The sequence below is a fragment of the Pelodiscus sinensis genome, chromosome 1 (assembly GCF_049634645.1).
Source record: "Pelodiscus sinensis isolate JC-2024 chromosome 1, ASM4963464v1, whole genome shotgun sequence".
NCBI classification, from domain to species: domain Eukaryota; kingdom Metazoa; phylum Chordata; order Testudines; family Trionychidae; genus Pelodiscus; species Pelodiscus sinensis.
The window spans coordinates 265,662,626-265,686,246 of record NC_134711.1 but is presented as its reverse complement, the minus strand read 5'-3'; positions in this window follow the sequence as shown (position 1 = coordinate 265,686,246).

The window sequence follows — 23,621 nt, the reverse complement described above, 5'->3', positions numbered from 1 at the left end:
TCCCTGGCAAGTGCAGGTGTGAACTCTTGCTTTGTTAGCAGGAGTGCTCTCAAAGTCAGTGTGCATATACTCTGGACCTTTCACCTACTAGATATATAGTGATAAAATAAAACAACCTTTAATTGGATAGGGGGCTTCCAAGAACATCTTCAAACTTAACAGGTAACCACAACTTGAAAGAAACCCAAAATAACTGGTTAAGACCAGATAGAATAACTGGTTAAAACAGAAATAACAAAATCTAATATATAAACACAAAAGGGGCCAGGGTAACAAATTGACATATATAATATAATAATAATAAGTTGACATCAATAATATACTGACCTATGGGAAAAGGACACTTCACCATTAGCAAGATGAGGAAATACAAATAAAGAGAAAGGAAAACATCCCCTACTGAATATGCATTGAACATAACGTCAGCGTAACATAGTACTGTATAAAATGGCATCCCACCTTAGGGACAGTAGGAGAAGGAGATATAATCCGTGGGAGGTGCCAGGTGATGGACACTGGTGATGATGGGGGAGGTGATGGTGATGAGGAAGATGATGGATAAACACTTCGGCTGTGTCTAGACTGCATCCCTTTTCCGTAAAAAGGGATGCAAATTAGACACATCGCAATTGCAAATGAAGCAGGGATTTAAATCCCCCCTACTTCATTTGCATAAACATGGCTGCCGCTTCTTTCCTGCTCGGAGCTTTGCCAGAAAAAAGCGCCAGTCTAGATGGGGATCTTTCGGAAAATAAAGCCTTTTCCAAAAGATCCCTTATTCTTCTTTAAAAAAGGAATAAGGGATCATTCAGAAAAGGCTTTATTTTCCAAAAGATCCCCGTCTAGACTGGCGCTTTTTTCCGGCAAAGCTCCGAGCTGGAAAAAAGTGGCAGCCATGTTTATGCAAATGAAGCGGGGGGATTTAAATTCCCATTTCATTTGCAATTGCGATGTGTCTAATTTGCATCCCTTTTACGGAAAAGGGATGCAGTCTAGACACAGCCTTCAGGTTATTCTTGATACGTTGTTTGTTATTGTGCTAAATGTATTACTAAACTATATTTGTAAATATTGAAGAGTTCCTATAGTGTGAGTGTGGCAATTTTGCACAGTAAGATTCCCAACCATAGAATCATTTAAATACTGGGTCTGATCCTGGGACAAGGACCTGTCAATCCTCAAAGTAATCACCAGAAAGTCATATCTAGCCTGACTCAGGGTCATTAACACTGGTTCTACAGTTTACAGGTAACTGCTTTTGCTGTTATATATACTCTGGATTCTGTAATTTCTACTTCAACTCATCTTATGAAGTGGGTTTTACTCATGAAAGCTCATGATATAATATATCAGTTAGTTCCAAAGTTGCCACAGGACTAATCATTGTTTTTATAAGTGATCTATATAATTAATATACAATCTAAAGACCAGGCAACATTTTTCTCCTATTTTGCTGATATGTACTAGAGTTAATAGTCAATATCACAATGCCAATAAACTAAACATTACTGAGATGGTGATGCATTTGATAAGAATTAACATTGATATACAGCATACCAGCATTTGAATGGATAAGAACATGAAACACCCAGCTGCCTGGGCTATATATGTAAGATAGGCTGTTCCTGTAACTGCTTGTGTGATTACTCTAACAATACCCTCCAGTTCATTACTATCCTTATCTCTTCAGCAGCTTCTCAGAGGGAGGGTAGTTTACCGTAGGCAGCCTTTTCCTAAGGCCGAGTCACCCATTGTAGCAAAAGTGGATTTCCCAAAGGGTCTGTGCTTTAAAACACTTCCATGTTATGAACTCATTTTCTACAGTCCTTTGTTGGAGTTTCCTGGCTTGAACACCTGATATATGTTGCTAGCCAAGGCCAAATGACTATCTGATTTCTTACCGTAACAAATCTAATTTAGGAAGTTGGATTCCATAGCTACATAAGAACTAGTGCTGGTTAGGCAATTTCTACTAATGGATTTTCTTAATGAAAATATAAAAAGAAAAATCACAATTTTGGCATGTTATTTTCCCCCATTTTTTACCAGCTCTAATATATAGATGTATAAACTGTAGTTGACAAATATTAATTAGCACAATTGAGCAGAGACACCCTTTCTTCTGGATTAGATTAGATTATTTGCTTAGCTATTTTCTAGAATGCATACATTTTTTTATTACTGTATATTTTGAGAGGAAAGAAACTGAATTAACACCAGGGCCTCTGGCTATGGCATTTTTAAAAAATTTAAAATGACAATTATCTCACATCTATGTCTTTGTCTCCCTTTCCCTTCATAAATATTGTTGTCTCAGTGTTGCCAATTGAGATTTCAAATGTGTTTTGTATGCAAATTCTGCTTTATAATGTCTTATTGATTTAACATGTAAAGGTATTGTGGATCTTTGTGCTATTTTGAGAATTATTTGAAGATTTCTACATATTATTCCCCTTTCTCCCAGTAAATTTTCATCTCACACTGTCCAAGTTCTAAATTTAAAAAAACAACAAATAGTCTGGTAGCACTTTAAAGACTAACTAACAAAACACGTAGATGGTATCATGAGCTTTTGTGGGCACAGCCCACTTCTTCAGATGACCAGAGTGCTGGATGTCCAGGACCAAAATAAATAGGGAAGAAGGGAGGAGGGTTGATGGGAAAAGGAAAAAATGGGAGGAAGGGACAAGAAGAGGAAGTGGGTAAAAAATATATCAAGCCTTGATAACTGGAGCTGGATTCTAGCCTATATTACTCCACATTTATGTTAGTGCAACTCCATCGATTCCATTGGAATTGTACTGACATAAAATTGGAGGAAAACAAAGGAAACGTTTGATTGTTTTTTTTTTCATTTTCTCTGCTTTTAAAATAGCTTGTGAAAGAACAATTTTTTTCCCAGTGCTTCAGAAGCAGCGTGTTTTTAGGACTCTTTCTTTTTTCTTTGTTTATTTCTTGGTTTGAAGGTATGGGGAAGGAGCATTGTGGGAGGTTAACCTTACTGAATCCAATTTACTATGTAAACAGTATCAAAATGATAATTCCCTGCTTATCAATATAGCCTTTTCTAAGCAAATTATTATGAACATAAGGATTTCCAAATAAGGCTTGTTTATTAGATTTCTGATGGAAATGATTGGGAGTGCAAATGCTCTCTTACTGGTCCCTTACTGCTTTCCTATTGTCTTTTGAATGAATTAAGGGGATTTTTAGACCAACTTGTGGGAATTCTAGACATCCTAAGTATAAAGGCATTTCTTAAAAATAAGAATAGGTACTTTCCTCTGAAGAGCATTTAAATAAATCCACTTTTGCAAAAAGCCTTTATAAACAAATTGCAACTATTCAGTGTTTAGCAACAGTGATAATTATCCTTATGTTAAACTTTAGGGGCAAGAAAAGCCTATTGGTTTAGATTATGCATACACTATAAATGCCTTAGATGAAAGATAGATTTCTTGTCTGCACTTGAAAGGGAATCCTCTGAACTGTCATTCATGCTAAAATTTGACACTCACCGCGGGGAGGAGGGGGGGCTCAACAAAGACACCAATTACCTTACCCATTACAGAGATAGCTTCCCCAATTATCACCTCTAATACCATTAGCTCACAGACATCTACCTTTCCCCACCTCTAATATCATTAACTCACAGACATTTACCTTCCTTCCCCCCTCCACATCCCCCTTCTGTTCTGAAATGTGATTTGTCCTTTTCATATGTGTGCATTTTTTTTAATTGTATCCTTTGGTATATATGGTTGTGACTATTTTCTTCCACTATTTGATCTGAGGAAGTGGGTCTGGTCCACGAAAGCTCATCATCTAATAAACAAAATGCAGGACTATGTAGCACTTTAAAGACTAACAAGATGGTTTATTAGATGATGAGCTTTCGTGGGCCAGACCCACTTCCTCAGATCAAATAGTGGAAGAAAATAGTCACAATCATTGTGATTGTGAAAGGTAGATGTCTGTGAGCTAATGGTATTAGAGGTGATAATTGGGGAAGCCATCTTTGTAATGGGTAAGGTAGTTGGGGTCTTTGTTCAATCCCCCCTCGGAGAATGTTGAATTTTAGCATGAATGACAGTTCAGAGGATTCCCTTTCAAGTGCAGATGTAAAAGGTCTTTGTAGCAGAATGCAGGTAGTTAAGTCGTTGAGACAGCGTCCTTTCTGGTTGAAATGGCAAGAAATTGTTCTCTAGTTTAGCAGACAGTCTTTTCCACAGGAAATAGTTAAGGTCTTGAGGATAGACAATTTGCTTTATGTGCCATGTTTCATGCCAGACAAACACTTATATCATTAACTGAAGCTGTTGTTTCAGAGGAATAGTACATTCTCCAGCCTAGTTTTCCAATTGTACCATCTGAATCCTGAAAATGGTGATTTGCTGAGAATGTAGATATGACAGAAAACTTTTTATGCACAGGTATATACACTACTACTTCTATGATGATATGCCATTCTTCATTGCCAAGTTTTGTGATGGTAGGTTTTTGACACTGTAACTGCTTTTACAAGAAGTACTTTTTTAGCAACTGCATGAACAGCTGCCTATTCTGAAGAAATTTTTCTGTAGAGCATTAGTAACTTTGGATACAGTAATGTCCAAAAAGAGAAGTCAAAGTAGCAGCGACAGTGTGCTGCTTAGCTTGGATTTAGCTCTGTTGGCTAGAAAATGGAAAAGGAATCCATTTTAAACAGTTAATAATAAAATAGAAAAGAGAGCAGCTTTCCTCTTGATTTGCCTTTAGGTTTCTAATTCCATATGTCTAACTTGTCAAAGAAAACAGCAAGCAAATGGTCTGATAGCACTTTATAGAGTAACAAAACATGTATATGGTATCATGAGCTTTCATGGGCACAGCCCACTTCTTCAGAAGAACAAGGGTGTGGAAGATGGAGATGAAAAAAGAAGATTAAGGGGGGACATGATAGCGGTTTTCAAATATCTAAAAGGGTGTCACAAGGAGGAAGGAGAAAATTTGTTCCTCTTGGTTTCTGAGGACAGGACAAGGAGTAATGGGCTTAAAGTGCAGCAGGGGAGGTTTAGACTGGACATTAGGAAAAAATTCCTAACTGTCAGGGTGGTCAAATATTGGAATAAATTGCCAAGGGAGGTGGTGGAATCTCCCTCTCTGGAGATATTTAAGAACAGGTTAGATAGACATCTGTCAGGGATGGTGTAGACGGAGCTTGGTCCTGCCTTGAGGGCGGGGGGCTGGACTCGATGACCTCTCGAGGTCCCTTCCAGTCCTATTATTCTATGATTCTATGAAATGAGTCAACTTAGATAAGAACCAAATATCAATTATTTGGCAATGTCATCCATGGTGGGGTGAAAAGGTAGTTAACAACACAGTACAGACCAAGGGACGCAGGGAAACAAAGTCTGAGGCTATGCAAAGTCTGAGACTGCAAGCTTCTTTCTGAAGAAGCTTTTATGGAAGAGATCTTCTGGAAAAGCTTGTTTTGAAAGAGCGTTCACACAGCAAAAGCGCAACAAAAAAGTGTTGTGCTTTTTTGAAAGAGAGTGTCCACACTGATTGGACACTATCTTGCATTTCAGTTGTGATTAGTGTGGATGGAGTGGCCACCAGGGCACCCATGTTATTTCCTGGAGGCCTCTTCTTTCAAAAGAACTCCCTCTTCTGCATCCACACATGCCTTTTTTCAAAAAAGCTTTTTCGGAAAAAGGCTTCTTCCTCATAGAATTAGGTTTACCACCATCGGAAAAACCCCTCCATTCTTTTGACTTTGTGTCAAAAGAACTCAATGGCAGTATGGATGCAAGTATTGTTTTTCCGGAAAAACCCTGCAGTGTAGACAGACCCTGAGAGAGCTAAGATGAGGCAAAGTACTTAGTTGTTGCTGAGTATGGAAAACAATTACTATTCTTGAGTAACAGAGCTAGGTGACTAGTAAGTTACCTGTATTTTGTCCACTTAAATGTTCAGGACCCCTAATTCCACTACTGCATTTGACAGAATTGTACAAGCTAAAAGATCTTAGTAGGTCTAATTCAGAAACTCCTATTCATGAGAAATTATATCTTACTCTGAAAGTAGGCTATTTGCTTTTAATTAAACTGCATGTGGAGAAATGTCCTATTCAGCATGAGTAGGTTGCCAGAATCTAGCCCACAGATACAATATTTAGCCTAAATTAGTTCTTTTCCCAGTTTTACCCAATTCCCTACACACATACAGTGGCAGTGAACATCCCTTGCGGAATTCATTTTCTGCGTGCGTTGGAGGAGAAAGCAGTCTAACTCCCCCCCCCCCCCGCCTTTGCCACTAAGAGTGAAGTGCTGGTTCCACTGAGGTCAATCTCAAAATTCCATATGACTTCACTGGGGTCAGAGTGTTAGCCTTGCCCTCTAAAAAGGCTGCATTTTAATGAAAGATGATAAATCTCTTTTCAAAATTCCAGCTCAGAATTGATGTTTATGCCTCTTTTCCTCTTTATTACTGCCACACTGGAGCTCACTAATGCTCTCATTTCTGAAAATAGTTCTCTTACTTGCTTCTTATAAATAGATTTTTTTTTGAGAAGCTGATAAGACACCACTCCAACACACATATCTGCTTACTTAGGGTGGAGGGCTTTCCTTAAAGCCTGCAATCTCTCAAAAGGGCTGTTTCTTCCTTTGAAAGTTTTTCATATCACCAGGGGACACTGCCCCCCTAGATCTTCTCATGATTGAAGGGATATTTGTTTTTGGAAAATTGTGAGGCTAACCTCTGTGGTTCTGGTTTCATGTTGTCCAGGTTCCTGTTTTCTTAGATTACAGTGCCCCAAAGTCATGCTGTGGCTTTGTTTTCTAATGAAATATTGTGAGAAATAGCAGTTGTGTGGCATTTCTAATAGGGATAGCGTGAGAAAAGAACCTTGCTTGGGACACATATAGTAAAAATAATGAACAAATACTTTGCATGGCAGTTCAAGAGGAAACATTCACAGGCCAATTCTGGTGTCACTGTACAGTTTTCTTTATTTTCTTAGATACTGAGGCTACATCTAGACTGCAAGCTTCTTTCTGAAGAAGCTTTTCTGGAAGAGATCTTCTGGAAAAGCTTGTCTTGAAGGAGAGCATTCACACAGCAAAAGTGCAACTAAAAAGCGATGTGCTTTTTTGAAAGATAGAGTCTACATTGATTGGACGCTATCTCGCATTTAAGTTGTGATTACTGTGGACGGAGTGGCCACCAAGGCACCTGTGCTTTTTCTTGGAGGCCCTTTCTTTCGAAAAAACACTCTGTTCCGTGTCCACACATGCCTTTTTCCGAATTTTTTTTTCCGAAAAAGGCCTCTTCCTTGTAGAAAGAGGTTTACTGCTGTTGATAAAATCCCTCCTTTCTTTCGACTTTCAGTCAAAAGAACCCACTAGCAGTGTGGACATAAGTGTAGTTTTTCTGGAAAACAGTCGATTTCCCAGAAAAACTCTTCAGTGTAGACATAACCTGATATAGGAAGTACTTAGAGGGGAAGAGCTTGTATTTTAAAGGTACAACAAAATCTATATCTGCATCCGTGTGTGCACTCATGCACACATTTATGTGTCTGTACATATTTGTGCATGTCTAAACATGGAATGGAAGAGGGGGAAGTAAGAAAAAGAGGAAAGAGTTACACATAAAAGTACCGCTCAAAAAGTTACAGGTAAAAGTACCACTCATATGAGTGGTATAACTTGCTATGCCAAAAGTAGGACAGGGACACCTAGCCAATAAACATTAGGGCTATGTCTAGACTGCAGGCTTCTTTCGAAAGAGGCTCTTTTGAAAGCATCTTTTGAAAGAGCCTCTTTCGGAAGAGAGCGTCTAGACTGCACGGAGAAATTTCGAAAAAGCGGCTTGCTTTTTCGAAAGAAAGCATCCAGTGAGTCTGGATGCTCTCTTTCGAAGACAGCCTCTTTACATTGAAGAACGCCTTCCTCGTGAAATGAAAGAAAAGCCGCGTTCTTTCGAAATAATTTCGAAAGAACGCGGCTTGAGTCTGGACGCAGGGGAAGTTTTTTCGGGAAAAGGCTACTTTTCCCGAAAAAACCCCTGTGTGTGGACACGGCCTAGGTTCCTTCATAACCTAACTTGGCTTGAACTGTCAGCAATCTATTTTTTACAGTGCTTTACATGACTCTACATTTAGGTGGCTTTGGTAAGGTTACCATATTTGAACTTTTAAAAAAGAGGACACACAGTGGCCAGCAACACCCTTCCCCCCTCCCCCCCTTGTGCAGCCTGTTGCATGGGTGTGCTGGAAGTCCGAGTTTTAGTGTCAGAACCAGAGGTTGGGAGCAAACCCAGCTCACTGACCAGGGATTCAGGTCACCCTGTGCAATGCATCATGGGTATGCAAATGAGCATTTCTGGGTACGCCTTAGTGTGCAGAGGAGCCGGGATCTCTCAGCTGTGGCTGTAGCCTGGAGAATATGGCTCAGGGCTGGGCTGGGCTCCGTGCTTCCCTCAGGCGGGGCAGGCGGGCTGGTCCAGGTTCTATATAAATGTATCTACATTTGTTTGAAAAAGAACGAGCAGTGCAAAATCCTCAACATTTTTAGATATTTAAAGAACCCGGAGATTTAAGGACTGAAAAGGAGGACATGTCCAAGAAAAACTGGATGTTTGATAATAGGCTATGGCATTTTTTCATTCTATTAAATGGGAGATAAGCTATCAGTTAAAGGTCCCTATTGGAAACAAATTTGATGAAATTTGATCTTTATATGTTATTTTTAGAATTAGATGCTTTACATGGTATTTTTAGATTCACTAAACGCTGGTACCTTGGCATTTAGCAAACTGTTCTGCCTTGCACGTTCTGCTTCCCTCAGCCTGTTTCAGGGCTTTGGCCTTATAAAATCACACTGTAGAAAACCAACCTTGGCTGAGGCTATCAATGCCACCTGTTGTCCATCTCTTGTGGTTAGTCCAGTCAGTCTTTGTGACCAGCTAAGGGCTAAACCCAAATACCCCAAGGATGTTAGTATTACTTACACGCTAGGGCATTTCCAGACATTAAATATGATGGGTACAGAAGAAATCTGGACAGTTATTTTAATCCTCCAGATATTCAACCACTTCATCATTCATGTGATCATTGCTCACAGCGCAGTGCAGGAGCTGGTGTTGAATTTTGCAAGCTCTGTGCTATTTATAAAGTGGGACTCAGTGTTATAGACATCATTAGGTCCACTTAGGGAGTGCACAGATACAGGCAAGGAAAGAAAGGGAAAAGCAGGTTCCAAAAGGAAATTGGAGAGGAAATGTAAAGTTTGCTGGGGTTTACTGCATAATAGTAATGAGTGAACAGGAAAGAACAATACTGCCTGCCCTTCCTTTCAACTTAATAGTCACCTATTTCCATTCTTCCAGATTATTCTTATTAATATTCTTATTAACTTAGAATGGCCACTTCTGCTCTTTACTATGTTTAAATGGATAACAAATTGCTGAAGGATAAAAAGAACACCCAGTAACTGATCAGCCTTAGTCTTCATGTACTTAATATCTTACAATATGTGCCTTATACCTGGGGTTTGAAAATGAATATTTAATCAATGAGGCCACTGTAGCTTAGTGAGATACAAACATTAGTTAGTACTACCACAAAGAGAAAGAGAGGATTAAGGAGGATGGTCCTTCTAGTAATCCCCATCTCTGGCATATCACAATAGGGATGGGAATAGCAAACATCAGAGGATAATCTGTAACCAAATTTCTGTTTTTCAGCAGTTATTTCCACTGTAGGGCAGAAAGTCAGATAATTGTTATCACCAGGCCATACAAAAAAAGTTACGTGGCTACAGTTTTACTGTGCAGCCTTTACATGGCAATAGAGAAAGAATTACAGCACAAACCATCATTAATCTTCCCACTTTCCCTCCTTCCCCCAGAGACCTACACCCATAAGAGTGGTGCTGTTTTACACTGGCTTTGAACAGCCGTAAATAAATGAACAAAGATGCATGGCACGGAGACTCAGGTCCAGTGTATCCAGTATATAGCGATAAAACTGAAACTTGAGTTCCTGCTTCTTTTTTGGTATTGGAATGTGTCTTTTCAGTGCTGTTTAAGGGTTGTATAGCTCCCTTTGCTGGTAGGAAACAGGATGTGCAATTTGTGTGTGTGATCCTGATTCTGTCAAAACAATAGCTTTTACTTAGCTTTGAGGCCAGTATGAATTAGCTTGTGGCAAAGAGCAAAACCCTTCAATAATTCATCAACCAAAAGGAAAAAAAAGTAGTTTTAAAGTATTGCAAGAAACAATAAGCCAAAATACTTGTTTATATAGCTGAATCAAAAAAAGTCAAGGCATAGTTTGATTAAGCTTTTAATCATGACCATTGTCCTCCAGGTAATACAAGATGTTTAATTACATATTCTGTGCAATTCTACCCAATTCATACTATACTAAATGTATTTACTTCTAATTCACATGCAGCTCATTTTTTTGTATGTAATCATTTGATCTACAAAGGCTGAGGTTTAAGCTACAGATGGGGATTTCAGAAGTCTAAATTCAGCTTCTCAGCACATGAAGCATAGATGATTTACATGGGTACAGTGATGATTTACGTGGAACAGTTCTTCCGGGAGGCATCCCGGAAGAACTGTTCCACATCCAGGGAATATGTTTGCTCTTCTGCTTTTTTTTTTGCGGAAGAGCAAACGCACTCTTTTGGAATCCCCTGTATTCCTCATTCCACGAGGAATAACGGGGCTTCTGAAAGAGGTTTTTTCTGACATTTGGCCCAGTCTAGAAGGGCCAAATGTTGGAAAAGCCTCTTCCAATAAAAGAATAAGAAAAAGCAATGCAAAATGCAGAGAGCATTTTGCATACCTTTTTCCTAAAAAAAAGATGTAGTCTTGCTGTACCCCATTTTGACAGTTATGACAAGCAGCAAAACAAAATAAAATGAAGTATTTCTAAATAAGGAAGACAGCCAGCAGTGGTGCTGATCATTGGATAAGATTGTGAATGGTAAATAACATGCTGCAAATGTTTCAGAGAGGTAGCCATGTTAGTCTGTAAGGCTACATCTATTCTGCAACGCTATACTAGAGTATCCCAAAATAGCTATCCTGCATCTTCACAGTATCTTGAAATATAATGGGCTCGCTATTCTGAGGAGTAAGGGACATTTTGGAATAGCAGTTTATTTTGAAATAAAATCAAAATACGATATGCTTTTTGTGTAGCTCAAATTGTGTATCTTCTTTTGAGCTACATTGCAGTGTAGATGCACCCTAACTGAAAAAACAACAACTAGAAACAACAACAAATAGTGCTGCAGCATCTTAGAGACTAACAAAAATGAAGATAATATGAGCTTTCATGGGTACAACCCACTTCAAAATTTTTCTGTTTACATTTTTAATTCTTTCAAGAAATAATACTCCCACGGTTATGTGCAGTTGTTTGGAAAGAATATTTTTTAAAGGTCGCTGGTACTTGTTTGGTAAACATTTCTTTCTTGGGCAAATTTTAATAATTTCTTCTTTTAATTTGAGGTAAAAGCATCTACGCCTTGTACTTTCCCATTGTTTTAGATGCATTTAGGTGCTGCTAGTCAAATACAGTGATTTCATAGGAAAGTCCTTTCTCCCCAGAATGCTGACAATTTGTAGAGACTATTAGCACCACACTAGTCAAATACTCAGGTGGGATGATCATCACAAAGAAGTAATCAGTATTTAACATTTAAAAACATTTCATAGGGAAATTATTCAATGGCTTAATGTTCCTTCTTTGTTCTGCTGTGAGAAGTCACAGTTTCTCCAGGAGTTCCTCAGAATCTTTCAGGGATTTAGCCCTTACTCATGATTGTCTATTCTGACTTATAGACAATCCCTCCAAACTGAAACGAATTCTTTCTGGTAACCATGCAACACAACCACATCATAAGCAGCCCGGAACACAGCCCTGCAACCAGCCATGGTGCCAACTCTGCCCACATGTCTATACAAGCGAATTCATCACTGAAGCCAACAATATAAGCTACCAAATCAAAAGGTCATTTGACTGCACATCCAGTAATTTAATCTATGCCATCAAATGCCAGCAAAACCCCACTGTTATATATATTGAACAAACTGGATAGTCTCTACGGGAAAGAATCAATGGACATAAATCAAATATACGTAAAGGGAACATATGGAAACCTGTTGGGGAACACTTTAATCTACCTAATCATTGTTTAAAAGATCTTCAAGTGGCTGTCTTGTCACAAACCGATTCTACTAGCCAAATGCATAGAGAAGTGTTGGAATTACAATTAATCCACAAGTTCAATTCGCATGCTAATGGCCTCAGTTGTGATGAGGGATGGTTGGGACACTATCAACCTAACATTCAATGAAGGTGCAAACAGCTCTTTGTGTAGATTCCTGTTATTGCCTTTAATTTTTATCTGCTTTGTTTTAACTACCCAATCTTCAGGTGCTTACTTATTCCCAGTTCTGCCTTCCTGTTTTTCCCTTTGATATTTCCATACCCTCTGCTCCTTGTTTCCCACCTCCCCTTTTTTTCTTCCCCTTCCTCTCCCTTCTCTCCTATTTATTTTGGGTCTGCACATCCTAAACTCAAAACTCCAGTCATCTGAAGAAGTGGGCTGTGCCCACAAATGCTCATGATACCATCTACATGTTTTGTTAGTCTATAAAGTGCTACCAGACCATTTGTTGTTTTTTAAGTTTATCCTGTACAGACTAACTTAGCTACCTCCTGAAACGTCATGATTGTCTGTAAATCAATTCACATCCTCAGATGGAAAGCACTATAGTACAAAATGCTGTTAATCAACAACACTTAAGTATAATTGCTAATTCTATGTTAAAGAAGGACTCACAATTTGGATCTGAACTTTATCAAAGTTTGGAAAGATCCAAACTTTGTAAATTCTCCATATCAATGTAATGAATCCCAGATTTAAACCATGGGTGTAATTGCTATTTTATTTTCCTTTCCTTCCTCACTATTTTCCTCCCTGAATTCTCCATCTATTCTTTCCACTTCTTCCTCCTCCACCATAATTGTTTCAAACCCTTGACTGGCTGTTCTTGCATTGTCTAATCCTTGTGCATCAGATCTTTGGATACATCCCCCCTGCAGGGAACCCTCAAAATTAATCCAAGGCAGGCTTCCCTAATGTACATGTGCTATCTTGATTTAAAGCCCCCAAGAGGCACTGGGGAGGAATAACTTGGAATGGCCCTGATGAAAGGCTATTTCAAAAGAGCAGCAGTGGAGTGTCTACACACACCTTATTTCAAAATAGCTATTTCAGAGTAGGTGTTATTCCTCGTAGAATGAGGTTTACAGATTAAAGCCGTCCATTATTTTGAAATTATTTTGAAATAATGCAATGGCTGTGTAGATGCTCACATTATTATTTCAAAATAATGCTAGTTATCTCAAAGTAACGGTGCAGTGTGGATGAGCCCTTTCACTCAATTTCCTTAGTGACTAAAGTTTACAATATTTCATGTTTTTGCATAAGGTCTCTCCACATAAGTTTGGGCTACGTAATCTTTTCTCCATCAGAACCCATCCTTCTCTGGACTTGTATTTCATTGTGTAACATACAAACCATGCTTACTGCTCTCTCATAATAAGGTGCTTCCTTACTTCATTGTATTGGTTATTCTGTTTTACTAGATGCTACTGAACATCCTCTGTGAAAACAGTATATGAAAAACAGCCAGATTTTGTTTTCACACTCACCACAAAGCTCAGATCTCAGCTCCATAGTGTTAATTGCACATTCTATCTGTTCTGATCCCAGCCTTCAATGAATTAATTGATTAATCACTTTCACCTAATTGTTATTAATACCACTTTCAAACAGGCGTCCTTTTTTGTCTGTGACCACCCATCTTTTAGGAGTATGCGTTTGGTCTTGGAAAACTGATTTAAAATGTAGCCCCATCTTTACCCTGTGCCTTGGTCTACTCTAGGGAGTTATTTCAAAATACCCCCCTCCTATTTCAAAATCACACGTGGAGCATCCACACTACCAAGACCACTATTTGGAAATAACGAGCTGGTTATTTTGAAATAATAACTCCTGATTGTCATGAGGAATAATGCTTATTTTGAAATTGTTATTTCGAAATAGTGTTCGTGTGGACACTCAGGTGCTTTTATTTCAAAATAATTGGCCTCCAGAAGCCTCTCACAGCTGCACTTGTGGCCGCTTTGGCCACACCCCTGATAATTCCAGTGCTCCCCTTCACATGAAGAGTTAAAAGCTTTGGGCAGAAGGACAAGGGCTTGTGGTACCATGATAGCATTGCCAGCCCTGTGCCACACAGCACCCTTCACTGGAGCCATGGCAGACCCCGGCACTCCCTCTGCACCCCTCACAGCTGCCAGCACTCCTGCAGTACCCTCTGATGCCCCTGGCCAAGGACAAAAGAGGGCTCTGGCCTGAACTGGTGCAGAGATCCTGGATCTCATCAAGGTCTGGGGGAGGAGACCAACATCCAGGATCTCTGCACCAAGAGGAGGAATTCCGATGTGTAAGGGCAGATTGCCACCAGCCTGGCAAAGAAAAGACGCATGAGGGCCCTCAACCAGGTCTGCATGAAAATCAAAGAACTCCGGCAGGCTTACACTAAGGGCAAGGAGCAAAGTTCTTGCTCTGTGGCAGCACTGCAGACTTGCCACTTCTATGAGCAGCTGGATGCCATCCTGAAAGGGGTGGGGGAAGCCACCTCCCCTACCTTCATCATTGACTTCAGTCAGGACATACCTGGCATCCACCTCCATGAAAGCGGGGTCGTGGAGGAAGATGAGGAGCAGGAGGAGGAAGAAAAGGACACCATGCCTGCCAGTCAAGAGCTGATCCTGAGTCTGGAGCCAGTCCCCTCCTCCCAGGATATCTCCTAGGGCTTGGACAATCCCAGGGAAGGCATTTCAGGTGAGTTCCATCACTTTACCTACACATACCTGGGGGGCAGGAAGCAGGCTACAAGAGGCTGCATGTTCCTTGCTTGGTCTTTTCAGCCTGGGTGGGTGCACATGGCATGCCAGTCTGGAGCACTGAGCCCCATGAAACTGTCACACAGGAACCCCTTGATCCTTCTCACAAGGTTCCTGCACAAGCCTGCCTTAATCCAGACTCTATGGTGAGACACCTTCTCATGACAAGCCATCACTAAGGAGGCTGGGATCATGGAAAAACACAGCTGTGCTGTATATGACACAGGCTCATGACTGCACTCAGAATCCGCTCCCAGTCAAGAGTGGCAATGCAGAGGAGACCTATCCCCTGCATGGGAGCGTGTTGGGGGAAGGAAGAGGAAGGGACTCCAGTAGTACTGTCTCTGGCAAGCGACCTCTATCGCTCTCACACACCTCCTCCAACACTTCCCCTCCCCCCACATCCTTCAACAGGCAGGGTTATAAATTCTCTCTCTGCAGGTCCAGTGCCGGACCCAGTGTGTGTGGGACACAGAAGGAAGCCAAGACACTCTGTTCCCCCTCCTACCCACAGGCTCCTGGCCTAGCTGGCACCTTCTCATGCCTGCTTTTCCCTGGGGTGTGAGAGTAGCAATGCTCCCTGGGACATCGGTGACCCTGCAGGAAAGTGCCCATTGTGTAGGCAACAGATGGCTTTGCTTGAAGCACATCATAATCGCCTGAACCAAGACCTTCAATGCTGGCTCAGAGATTAGGGCTAGGCTTCATCCACAGTATTTCCACCTCCCATGCCATCTTCCTGACTCTGAAGGATCCACTGCAGAAAGGGCACCAGGGAAGACCTGCTGCAGGATCAGATGGTCTCTCTCCAGTCCTTCATCCAGCTGTTCGATGAAGAGCATCAGGATCATCAGGGCCGCCAACAGCAAGGAGTGGTGGGCTGACCAGGAGCAGCAGAAGGCAATGTGGGAGCTGCTGTCTTGCCACACGAAACCATGTGCTCCTCCATAACATTTGTCATGGAGTGTATGGCTGCATGTAGGGAATCGACCACCAGCCACCTCCCCACCCCTGTGCCCACCCAATTCCCTGCCCCCAACCCTGCTCTCCTGGCTTCTCCTACTAGTCCTCCAGGAGCCCCCGGGACCTCCGAACATGTGGTGGTGGGTCTTCACGGACAGCCAAAGCCTCCTGAGGTACCTGAGGTAGGTGCCACACTTAGTTCCATCTCTGAGTGCCCTTCCTCCCCCTCTCCTTTCTTCCCCACTCTCCCATTCCAGGTTCTTTCTCCATTGTATATTCCCCCCCCCCCCAAAAAAAAAAACAGAGTTGTTTTTCTATTTCTATTTGCTTTGGAGGGGAGGAAAGAAGATGGGAAGGGAGGGCAGGAGAAGGGAAGGGTGGGGGAGGAAAGGTACACAGTGGGAATACAGGGAACCCTTGTGGAGAGGCCTGGGGGACAGTCTCATAGATGGCCTTGGCTGAAACTCTCCCTCAGGTCTCCCGAATGAGCACAGCCCCTAATGTACTCTCCAGATGGCACTGGTGTCCAGCTGCTCAAAGTCCTGTTCAGTCTCTGCCTCCCATCCCCATTAAAGTGGGTTTATAATGTTGATTTGTTTATAATGTTTATAATGTAATCATTGTAAATCAGATGTAGGTAAGGTGCACACTTAAAGGAGCGGTTGCTGCCATCAGTAACTGAAAACAAAATGGAGTTTTGGAAAACAAAATGGAGTTTCTGGAAAGACAGTTAAACTTTTCCTGCCTTGAGTGTCTGCACTCAGTACCAAAATTGCACCAGGCACGCAGATCCTTTGCACCCAGCCCGAAATTGTGCACACCACCCTACACAAGTTTACAGTTTACTTGCCAAAGGCTCTAAGAAAAGCACGGCACCCCGGGGTGGGGGTCAGTGTTCCGGTCTGCGTCTGCGAGGGCAGCACAGCGCCACAGAGGGAAAAGGTGGGGGGGGGGGGGATCATTCACAACTGTGGTGGGTTCCCACACCATGCTGTGGTGAAGGCTCAGCACTAGTGATCTGGGATACACCAGGCAGAGGTGTTTGATCTCTACCTGCCTCGGACCATCACATTGTCACCATCCCTGAAACACTCCGTTGTGGTGAAGGCCCAACGAGAATCACCCCAGAATTGTGAGGGGTCACTTGCGGGTCCTCCCTAAGGGCTACCCTGAACCCAAAGGTAGAAGGTCGCAAGCAGCAGTACCACCCTTGGCAACACAGAGACTGTTGTAACATATAAATACCTTACCTGTATTGGGGATCTTTCTGTCTTTCTTCTCTTCTGTTTTGGGGTGGGGGGTTGGATTTGTTGGGTTTTTTTTTCATGCACTTGTCAATTTAAATTCTTACAGTATATTAGTGAACTTTAACCTGGACTCCAAGCGTGGTTTTTTTGGGAGAAATCACTGGTGATCAGATACGGCGTCAGGGGCCTCCTTTCTGGTCACCAAAGCATTTAACATAATCAATCATATCCCTTATTCTAAATTCTAAATTAATTCAAAAGATTATGCTTGTTACTGAGACTCTGGGGTAACACCCCGTGGCAGGAAAGTCTCCTTCTTGCTCTCACATATGTTGTGGAGCACACAGTAGGCTGCCACCACATAGGCGATGTTTCACTAACTGAGGTCCAGGTGGTGAGAAGACTTCTAAACCACCACCCCCCCTTTAAGTGCCCGAAGGCAACCTCCACCACTATGTGCACCTGCTGAATCTGGGGTTGATGTGCTCTGTGGTGGGGTTCAAGCTGCCCATGTAGGGCTTCATCAGCCAGGGCAGCAAGGTGTAGGCTCTGTCACCCAGGATGCACATGGGCTTGATGATGTCCTTGACCCTGATAGTGCAGTCAGGGGAAAAAGTGCAGGTGTGCATTCTCTGGAATAGGCTCGAGTTCCAGAATATGCAGGCATTGTGCACCTTCCCCAACCAGTATGAGAGGGGCTGGTAGAATACTGAAGTTATCATAGTCCAGTGGTGGGTGACCATGTCAGCCGACGGTCAGGGCAGTGTGTGTGGGTGTGTCTCCTAAGTCTTTAGCTGCTAAGACACGAAGTCTCGTCGCAGCGGGCAGCCCAGAAGGCTGAAAGGAGCCCCGAGAGTTTAACGTCCATGACTTTACTGCTAGGACCGAGGTCCCGTCGCAGAGAGTAGCCAAACAGGCTAACAGACGCCCCAGTGTGTAGGAAGAGCTTATTACAGCTTATTACACTTCAGATTTTAGCTGCTAGAACGCGGGGGGGGGGGGAGTTCCTTTGCAGCGGGCAGCCCAGGAAAGGCTGAGAAGTGCCCCAGTGGACCCTGTCACCTGGGAGTGACACAGATCCAAACGCCCAAGCTCTTCCTATAACTGTCCCTTTATGACCGGCTGAAGTTCTTTTAAATTGTGCTTGGTTCTATTACAGCAACTGAAGGAGTCAGGTTAAAGCTTAAACAGTTACAGGTTTATTGAGGAAGCTTATAAATCATATGGTTGCAATGGCTATTGTTCTATTTCTTAACTGCTGGCAAATATATATATATATATATATATATATATATATATATATATATATATATATATATATATATATATATATATATCTTAAAAAAATGGTTACAACAAAAATAAAGATAGAAAATAGAAAATAATGGTACCAAATGACAGCTTAATCTTTAAAGAGCTCTATTCTATGCATGCACTAAAACAAAAGGACACATAGAGGTACAATTTTTACCCCTTTCTGCGTCACTTGGTCCCAGCGTGTCAGGCCAGGATCGGTCCCTCAATTCCTCGGAAAGACGAAACTACGAGGTGGGCGTCCCCGTGGAACCTCGGGAGGTCAAACACCTAACCCGACCAGCAGGTAAATGGTAGATTGACACTCAAAGTGAGTGTGTGCTGGACCCATCTTTAATACCAATTGGGTCACGTATTTCTCTTTCTTGTCTGTCATGCCAAATGGTGCTGGTCTGTCTTTTGTGAGACCAGTTCTTACAAGGAAGTTGTGAACTTAATTTACACTTGTAAGAGAGAGTTGAGAGGATTAAATTGGAAGTACTGGACATTCTTTTCTCAGTGGGAAATTCCTCTCCCAGGGACTGTGTGTGTTCGAATCAACATAGGTTCCAGCCGGGCACTTCTTGCAGCCTTGAGCTTAGCTTATTTCCTTAATCGTTACTCAGAGTCAGAGAACACTCGCATATCCTGGTCTCGCATCAAAGCAGATCAAAGCTTGGTGGCTATGCTGATCTTCTTATTGTTCCTTCTCTGCTCTGTATACAGACATCTCAGAGGGCAAGCAAGATCGTTTGAGATGGGGGAGGGCTGTCTGGCTACAGACCAGTGGCCTACAGGTTGTATGTGGCCCAATGGGGTTCTATATTTGCCCCACTAGACATTTTATTTATTGTTGCCCACACACAGGGTTGCCAGATTTTGCTGGTTTCCATGCGTGCATAGTTTTTTTTCCTAGCAATATTACTGAGGTAGCACACATACATGCAAAACAAAGGCAGGTGAAATTAAGTGCATGCTAATTGTACACAACATTGATGATGAGAACCATGCACTCCCTTTGCATCTAATCAAAATGCTGCTATGGTTCAACTGGCACACCTTGCAAATTCTAGCGACATGAGTGCACTTAGCAAAACTGTCTCCTACCCCGGGAGATCATCTTTGTCACAACAATCTTGTGGCCACTGAGATGAAGGAGGGCCACACATGCGGCCCACTCACTGGCTGAGGTTGCTCATTGATGTCATAGTCCCTACCAATATCCCCTCAGCACTACTGGCATATCACATGGTAATCATGCATTGCATTTGGGGGTTTCCATGCACAGCACTATGTGCTCTTTGTTCCCCCAGTACTTCAGACTCTTACAGGTGTGTTCATTAGGACTACACATGTATGTAACTATATGTATGCAATTGTTTTCAGGATGGGGAGCCTCTATTTTGAGGCATATATGTACTTTGAAGAGTATATAAGGATTTAAATGCTGATTGTGGTAATCTGCAACTATTAGTGCTTGAGCTAACACGGAATGCTTTTAAACATCCCCACTACAGTTCCTTTACCTCTGGACCCACCTAAGAGATGCAGCTGCTGGGGTACAGTACACTGGGCCCTTTGTCTTAGGACAAGCACTGCCTCTGCATTTGCCCCTTGCTCCTGTACAATCTCCTTTGAGACATACTCTGCTTAGGACATTTTGCTTCATGACTAGTTGATCTGTGGTATTTTCCATCATGGCCTCCTTGCTGTAGCGGTTATGCTGCTCTCTTTGATATACCTGTTGATTGTGGTGATCTGTTTCACGCAGCTGCTTCCACTCACATTTTTCACTGGATTATTACTACCAGCCATTGTCTCTGAGGCTGGTTTCATAACATTCATGTTCCCCATCCTTTTGCCCTGATGTGTCCTGCTTTGCTGGCTATGTACCTGTCATTACTTGAGAATGAGATGATATTCTGCAAACTGAGCTGTATTTTTTGTGTGTCATTCTGAGTGCAGTGTTTTGTAGTTGCAGATCACCACAATCAGCATTTAAATCAGGGCTACTCAGGTAAGTGCTGAATGTGCGGGACTGGGAGATGGGTTGGAAATGGGGGGGACTACGGCCTATAATGGCAAGGAGAAAGGAGGGTCAGGGCACAACAGGGAGGCAAGATCAAATCAGTATCTTAGATGCCTATATACAAATGCGAGAAGTATGGGTAATAAGCAGGAAGAACTGGAATTGCTAACAAATAAATACAACTATGATATCATTGGTATTACAGAAACCTGGTGGGATGGGACGCATGATTGGAATATTGGTATGGAAGGGTACGGCTTGCTCAGGAAGGACAGACAGGGAAAAAAGGGAGGAGGGGTTGCCTTGTATATTAAAAATGTACACACTTGGACTTTAGTGGAGATGAACGTAGGAGATAGCTGTGTAGAGAGTCTCTGGGTTAAGCTAAAAGGGGTAAAAAACGAGGGTGATATCATGCTAGGAGTCTACTACAGGCCACCTAGCCAGGTGGAAGAGGTGGATGAGGCCTTTTTTAAACAATTAACAAAACTATCCAAAGCCCAAGATTTGGTGGTGATGGGGGACTTCAACTATCCAGACATATGTTGGGAAACTAACACAGCGAGGCACAGGCTATCCAATAAGTTTCTGGACTGCATTGGAGACAACTTTCTGTTTCAGAAGGTTGAAAAAGCTACCAGAGGAGAAGCTGTTCTGGATTTGGTTTTAACAAATAGGGAGGAACTAGTTGAGAACTTGAAAGTGGAAGACAGTATAGGGGACAGTGATCACGAAATAATAGAGTTCATGATCTTAAGGAAAGGTAGAAGTGAGACCAGCACAATTGAGGTAATGGATTTCAGGAAGGCAGATTTTGATAAGCTCAGAGAACTTGTAGGTAAGCTCTCATGGGAAGCAAGACTGAAGGGAAAAACAACTGAGGAGAGTTGGAAGTATTTCAAAGGGACGTTGTTAAGGGCCCAAAAGCAAACAATTCCGCTGTGTAGGAAAGGTAGAAAATATGGCAAAAGACCAGCTTGGCTTAACAAGGAGATCTTGCATGATCTCAAAATAAAAAAGGAGTCATATAAAAAATGGAAACTAGGACAACTAACAAAGGATGAATATAGGCAAGCAACACGGGAATGCAGGGGCAAGATTAGAAAGGCAAAGGCACAAAATGAGATCAAACTAGCTACAGGCATAAAGGGAAACAAGAAGACCTTTTATAAATACATTAAAAGCAAGAGGAAGACCAAGGACAGGGTAGGCCCACTGCTTAGTGAGGAGGGAGAAGCAGTAACAGGGAACTTGGAAATGGCGGAGATGCTCAATTACTTCTTTGTTTCGGTCTTCACCGAGAAGTCTGGAGGTGTGCCTAAAGTAGTGAATACAAGCAGAGAGAGGGTAAGTTTAGAAGATAGGATACACAAAGAACAAGTTAAAAATCACTTAGGAAAGTTAGATGTCAGCAAGTCACCAGGTCCTGATGAAATGCATCCCAGGATACTCAAGGAGCTGATAGAGGAGGTATCCGAGCCTTTAGCTATGATCTTTGAAAAATCATGGCAGACAGGGGAGATTCCAGAAGACTGGAAAAGGGCAAATATTGTGCCCATCTATAAAAAGGGGAATAAGAACAACCCAGGAAACTACAGACCGGTCAGTTTAACGTCTGTCCCAGGGAAGATAATGGAGCAGGTAATTAAGGAAATCATATGCAAACACTTGGAAGGTAATAAAGTGATAGGGAATAGCCAGCATGGGTTTGTGAAGAACAAGTCATGCCAAACTAATCTGATAGCTTTCTTTGATAAGATAACGAGCCTTGTGGATAAGGGAGAAGCGGTGGATATCATATACCTAGACTTTAGTAAGGCATTTGATACGGTCTCGCATGATATTCTTATTGATAAACTAGGCAAATATAACTTAGATAGGGCCACGATAAGGTGGGTGCATAATTGGCTGGATAACTGTAGTCAGAGAGTTGTTGTTAAAGGTTCTAAATCCTGCTGGAAAGGGATAACAAGTGGAGTTCCTCAAGGGTCTGTTTTGGGACCCGTACTGTTCAATATCTTCATCAATGATGTAGATATTGGGATAGAGAGTACGCTTATTAAGTTTGCAGATGATACCAAACTGGGTGGGGTTGCAACTTCTTTGGAGGATAGGGACATAATTCAAAATGACCTTAGCAAGTTAGAGAAATGGTCAGAGGTAAACAGGATGAGGTTTAATAAAGAGAAATGCAAAGTGCTCCACTTAGGAAAGAACAATCAGTTCCATACATATAAGATGGGAAGCGACTGTCTAGGAAGGAGCATGGCGGAAAAGGATCTAGGGGTCATAGTGGACCACAAGTTGAATATGAGTCAACAGTGTGATGCTGTTGCAAAAAAAGCAAATATGATTCTAGGTGTGTTGTAAGCAAAACTCGTGAAGTCATTCTGCCGCTCTACTCTGCACTAGTTAGGCCTCAGCTGGAGTACTGTGTCCAGTTCTGGGCACCACATTTCAAGAAAGATGTGGAGAAATTGGAAAGGGTACAGAGAAGAGCGACAAGAACGATTAAAGGTTTAGAGAACATGACCTATGAAGCCAGGCTTCATGAACTGGGCTTGTTTAGTTTGGAAAAAAGAAGATTAAGGGGGGACATGATAGCAGTTTTCAAATATCTAAAAGGGTGTCACAAGGAGGAAGGAGAAAATTTGTTCCTCTTGGTTTCTGAGGACAGGACAAGGCTTAAAGTGCAGCAGGGGAGGTTTAGATTGGACATTAGGAAAAAATTCCTAACTGTCAGGGTGGTCAAATATTGGAATAAATTGCCAAGGGAGGTGGTGGAATCTCCCTCTCTGGAGATATTTAAGAACAGGTTAGATAGACATCTGTCAGGGATGGTGTAGACGGAGCTTGATCCTGCCTTGAGGGCGGGGGGCTGGACTCGATGACCTCTCGAGGTCCCTTCCAGTCCTATTATTCTATGATTCTATGATTCTATGTGGCCCATAGGCTGCATGAGGCCTGCAGCCCTTTTGTTTGCAGCCCGCGGTGCGGTTTGAGTTTATGAGGGGCTGAACACATGCCCCGCAGGTGGGAGCCAAAACAAAAAAGTGGTCAATATATTGTCTTCAGTTGATATGCATGTTAATAGTTAAAT